The sequence below is a fragment of the Enhydra lutris genome, unplaced genomic scaffold (genome assembly GCF_002288905.1).
Source record: "Enhydra lutris kenyoni isolate GAN:26980312 unplaced genomic scaffold, ASM228890v2 scaffoldscaffold33, whole genome shotgun sequence".
Classification (NCBI taxonomy): domain Eukaryota; kingdom Metazoa; phylum Chordata; class Mammalia; order Carnivora; family Mustelidae; genus Enhydra; species Enhydra lutris.
In genome coordinates this window covers 2,847,366-2,853,365 of record NW_019154117.1, presented here as the reverse complement: position 1 = coordinate 2,853,365, position 6,000 = coordinate 2,847,366, and positions in this window count along the sequence as shown.

The following is a 6,000-nucleotide window of genomic DNA, read 5'->3' as shown; positions in this document are numbered from 1 at the left end:
GGAGAAGTGGGCCTGCCCTCCAGGGCCGGCACACCCCGGGGCCCCCCCAAGGAGCCTAGGGGGTCCTTCTCGTCCTGGTGCTGATCCTGGTTGTGGGAGGTCAGGTGGGAGGGAGGGAGGTCGGGAGGGAGGTCGGGACGGAGGGAGGGAGGGAGGTCGGGAGGGAGGGAGGGAGGGAGGGAGGTCATGACCGTGGGGGCGGGGTGGCAGCAGCCCACTGGGGCACCGTGTGTAAATGGGGAATAAAGTTAGTTTTGTGGTTAACGCTCTGGGCCACTGTCTTCCTACTGGCGTGTGGGCTGCCGCCGGGAGAGGGTTCCCCACGGGATGGAAGGGCCTGAGAGGGGCTTCCTGGGGCTCCCGTCACCATCCGGACCCCTGAAGGTCCAGGGATAGGGAGCCCTCTGCACCACGACCGTTTTTGAGAATGAAGTCCGCAGACAGCCCCATCTTCCGGAGCTCCCTCTGCGTCCCCGAAGCTTCCGCCACGGGTCCGACTGGGCGGGTGGTCCTCAGCTCCTGCAGGGCTCCCTGTGCGGGGCCTGAGGAGATGGGCTCTGGGCCTCGGGCTCGTGGTAGCAGGAGTGTCTTCTGGTCCCAGTGGGATCACCGAAATAGGAGGGCCAGTGGGGGATCCTCCCAATCCCAGTGAGGACAGACACGGGGCATGGATGAGGGCAGATGGGGGCACTGGCCACGGTGTGCACGCAGGAACCACAGCTGTGGCGCAGGCGGCAAGTCCCGTGGCGGGATTTCTGGACAGGGCCATCTTCTCCAACCATGCAGGGAGGTGACCCTGCTGCCCCCCACAACTGCCCTGCACCTCCCAGTCCGCCCACCTCCCCTCACTGGGAGTGCTGGTCCCTTCCAGCCCCTACCCCTGTCCCACCCAGATGCTCTGATCCCAGGAGCCAGCACTCAGGCCCTCACCCGCCTCCTTCCCAGCCAAGGCCTCCTCTCCAGGTCCTAGATTCCGGTGCCTTTTCCGGGTTTGGTGAGGCCCCTACAGCACTCAGCACTCCCAGATGTGCTGTTCCCGCAAGCAGGATGGGGCCAAGGCCATCCAGGGCCAAGGGACACCTGGCCCTCTGCTTCCCTCCTCCCGACCCCAGCAAAGAGTTTGGTGCAGAAAGGAACTCATGCCGGCGTCCTCATCCCGCTGTAGAGAATCCGCAGGCCACCCCACAGGGGCTCCTCCCTCTCCAGGCAGGCGGCTCTGGAGTGCTCCCCACCCTCCTGCCCCTTCCTGAAGCAGAGGTTTCCTCTTGGTCGCACTCCCCAGCGGCTGCCCCTCCCTGTCCAGCTGGGCCTCACAGAGAGGAAGGGGCTCAGGGGCCCAACCAGACCCAAACAGAGGCCGCCCCCGTGCCTGTCACCCCGCCGTGTCCCTGTCCATGGTGTGCGCCTAGCGGGCGCTGGATGCTAACGGCATCCGCGAAGATGGGCCTCTTTTCCTTGGAAAACAGAAGGTCTGTGCAGCGGGAAGGAAATTAAGTGGAGAAACGTTTCAGATTTTTATGGCGGCCAACCTTCCTCGCCACAGAAACACTTAGGAGAGGTGACAGCTTGCGGGGACGGTGTGGCAGGGCCAAATCAGGAGGGAGCTCCCAGGAAGTGAGGACGAATCTGCGGTGAGGACCAGGTCATCCGGGCCCCTGGGGAAGTCCCGGTGCTCACCCAGAGCAGGCCCAGCTGTGCTCTGCACCACCCAGCGGGGCAGGTCCCGGTCAGCTCGCTGGGTCTCCAGAGAGCCTGCAGGAAGCCAGGCTCACGCTTTCCCGAGAGCACCGTGGGCTCCGGGCAGTCTGGGGACCGGGGTGGCCCTGTCAGTCGGCCTTGCGGGTTTGGCTGCAGAGCCTCCTCCTGCTCCCCTAGGACAAGATCCAGCAATGGGTCCTGGAGTTCTGGGGAATCCCTTGGATAGAGGAGCATTCCTGTCACCACTGATCACAATGCTGTGCCTCCTGAGGGCACCCGGGAAGCTCGGGCTCCCGTGGCCACCCTTCCGTGCCTGCATGTTTGTTCTTCATTCAGAGATGCGTGTGTCCCACGGGCCACGGTGCGCTGGGCGGCCAGAGGAGAGCAGCCAGCTTGTGGGATCCTGGCCAGGGCGCCCCAGTGCCCCCACACATGGCGCTCGCCCAGCGGCTGGTCACGGGCAGGCTCTGCCTGTGTCCACGCCTCCATTCATCATCCACTGTCCCTGGACGCAGGTGTCATAGAGGCTCTGGCCAAGAAGGATGGTGTGGGGGCTGCGTGTTCAGACAGACAGTGGGGCGAGCTGGAGCCATTCCTGCTCAAGTGTCTGCTCTGGAGAGTCTGGGCTTGGATAGTCGCCACGTGTCGGCCCCCTGGCGTATTTGTTGGTGGGACCCTCCCCCAGACAAACTGGCAGGGGCCCCCACCACCCAGCACATCCACTGGGAAGGCCCCAGGCATGAATCCCTGAGTTCTGAGGGCCTGTTTCCTCTGGTATGCCTGAGGTGCCTCAGCGCAGTAGGTATCGCGTCAGTCTAATAATCCTCTGGTATGCCTTTGCACACCTGGGCCCTTGGTGCTCATTTTCGTAAAATATCTTGGGGTTACACTCTGCTGTCTGAGGGTTCCTTTTGCCATCCTCCCTGGGTCTCTGAAAGTCAGATCCCACTCTCATTCTATCGTCTGTGTTTGGAATGTACTTTGAGTTGGTTCATTCTGAGGATCCTGTTTCAGGGATGCGTGTTGTGTGAAAGTGTACAACGTGTCTGGACATTGTACGTAGAGATGTTTTCCACCCACAAATGCAAATTTCAGAAGGATCCCGACTTGGTAGGGCTCTTAATTTATTTATGTTAGTCCATCCCAGTGTGCAGTCTGTTAGCAGGAATCTGACCAGATTCTGGTTCTCTCATATTCCTTCCTAACATAGGGAAGGAACGCCTCTGAGTCACTAGTCACAAAATTCTGCCTCTGCTGCCCCATGGGGTCTCTGGTTCCAGCTCCTGATCACTGACCACTGCCCCCATGATGCTTTTATGTCTCCTCCCCATAAGTCGAAGTGATCTAACTGGTATTCATAGATCACAGTTGGCCAGCATTCATTCACACTGCTTTTCTCCTTTTCAGTGAAAATGGGTAAAGTCATTAGGAATGTTTCAACTACATTATTAAAAAATGGGAAAATGCAATAGAAAGCAGTGTAGAGGATATGTAGACACAGTGTTAGCATTGTGACACGTTTGCTCCAGCTCAATTATAAAATAAAAACTCTATGAAGACATCACATAGAATACAATTCATTCATTTTAAGTGTATGGTTTTGATGGCTGAGTAATATTCCATTGTATATATGGAACACAGTTTCTTTATCCATTTGTCTGTTGAAGGGCATCTCAGCTCCTTCCACAGTTTGGCTATTGTGGACACTGCTTCTATGAACATTGGGGTGCATATGGCCCTGCTTATCACTACATCTGTATCTTTGGGATAAATACCCAGTAGTGCTATTGCTGCATCATATGGTAGCAATAGTTTTAATTTTTTGAGGAATCTCCACACTGTTTTCCAAAGTGGCTGCACCAGCTTGCATTCCCACTAACAGTGTAAGAGGGTTCCCCTTTCTCCACATCCTCTCCAACATTCATTGTTTCCTGCCTTGTTAATTTTTGCCATTCTAACTGCTGTAAGGTGGTATCTCAATGTTTTTTTTAAAGATTTTATTTGTTTATTGGACAGACAGAAATCACAAGTAGGCAGAGAGGCAGGCAGAGAGAGGGTTGGGGGGGGAAGCAGGCTCCCCGCCGAGCAGAGAGCCCGATGCGGGGCTCGATCCCAGGAACCCAGGATCATGACCTCAGCTGAAAGCAGAGATTTTAACCCACTGAGCCACCCTGGTGCCCCTCAATGGGGTTTTGATTTTAATTTCCCTGATGACTAACGATGATAAACATTCTTTCATGTGTCTGTTAGCCATTTGTATGTTCATGTCTTCTGTCCATTTTTTGACTTGATTATTTGTTTTTTGGGTCTTGAGTTTGAGAAGTTCTTTATAGATCTTGGCTATCAGCCCTTTGTCTGTAGTGTCATTTGCAAATATCTTCTCCCATTCCATGGGTTGCCTCTTTGATTTGTTGACTGTTTCCTTTGCTGTGCAGAAGCTTTTTATCTTGACGATGTCCCAATAGTTCATTTTTGCTTTTGTTTCCCTTGCCTTTGGAGACGTGTTTTGAAAGAAGTTGCATGGCCCATGTCAAAGAGGTTACTGCCTATGTTCTTTTGTAGGATTTTGGTGGATTTCTGTCTCACATTGAGGTCTTTCATCCATTTTGAGTTTCTTGACAATACATTATGATTAAATGGAGTTTATTCTAAGAGTGCAAGACTTGTTTAATATTCAAAAATCAGAAGTGTAAACCACCATATTAATAGTCTAAAGAAAAAGATCCACATGGCCATAGAAGTTAATGCAGAAAAAGCATTTGAGAAAACTCAACACACATTCATGTTAGACACTCATAAAACTGGGAATAGAAGGGCACTACCTCAACCTAGTAAGGGATATCTACAAAAAACCCTACTGATGACATCATACATAATGGTGAAAGAATGGACATTTTTCTCTCAAATTCAAAAACAAGATCAGGATGTTCTTTCATCTCTCATTTTCAACTTAGTACTATAGACGCTGGCCCATACAGTATGGCAAGAAAAAGAAATAAAAACAAATAAATTAGAAGGAAGGAAGTATTACTGTCCATATTCATGGATGACATGACTGGTCACGTAGAAAATCCAAAGAAATCTACAAGAAAATGCTTAATCCAAAGAAATCTACAAGAAAATGATGATCAGTCTATCTTGTGTCTCAGGATACAAAATCAACACAGAAACATGAATTGTATTTCCCAATATCAACAATGAACAATTGGAAACCAAAAATTAAAAAACAATGCATGTACAACAATTCCAAAAAGCTAAATATTTGGTTATAACATTTTTTTAAAGAGATGATCAGTATGATAAAATGAGTAAAACCCTCATGAAAGGAACCAAACAAGACCTAAATAAATGAAGAGATAGATCACATTCATGAATTGGAAGATAGTATATAGTAAAATGTCAACTGCCCACAGACTTCCTTTGTCAACCTAGACAAGCTTATCCCAAAATGTATAGAGGAAAGGTAAAGGTAAAGGTACCAGAATAGCTAGCACTGTTTTTGAGAAAGCAGAATACAATTGGAGGACATTATGACTTGACATAAAGCTATAGTATAAGGCAGTGTGGTGTTGGTGAGGGATAGCTGTGTGGTTCCACGGACAGGACAGCGAATTCAGAAATAGTCACACAGAGATACAGCAAACTTGTGTTTTTGGGAAGCAGAAAAGCAGTATGATGGATAGAGGATAGCGTTTTTAGTAAATCTTAAAAATAACTCAAAATGATTAATAGATTGAAATGTAAGATATAAAACATTGAACCTTGTATAAACGAAACTAGGAGAACATCTTTGGGTGGTAAGGCTTGTTGAGGAGCTCTTGGACCCGACAGCAAAAGCAACAGCCATAAAAGAAAAAAGAAAAAAATTGGACTTAATCAAAATTAAAACTTTCCCTGGATGAAAGGCCCAGTCAGGGATGAAAAGAAGTTACAGGTTTGGAGAAACTATCTGCCCTACCAGAAGTGGGAAGGAGTTTTCTCTGAACTACGCTTGAGAACGTAACAAGGCCACTGGAAGAAACACTTGTGCAAATGTGCCCCCCACCTCACCAGGGGCTGGACTCCAGAGCCGTGGACTCTCAGCTGGTCCACACAGGTCTTTAGCCACCAGCTACCAGCTACCACGTGAACCCTTCCACAGCAGGGCTGGCTCTGGCAGCTGGCCACACTTGCGCAAGCTGGGATTCCCAATCCTCTGGTCTCTCTGATTTTCTGGGCCATAGTTTGCTCTATAATCTCAGTTTTCTGCTGGGTCTAAGAAGAGCTGTTGATTTTTAGTTTTTTTCCAATGTTTATTATGTT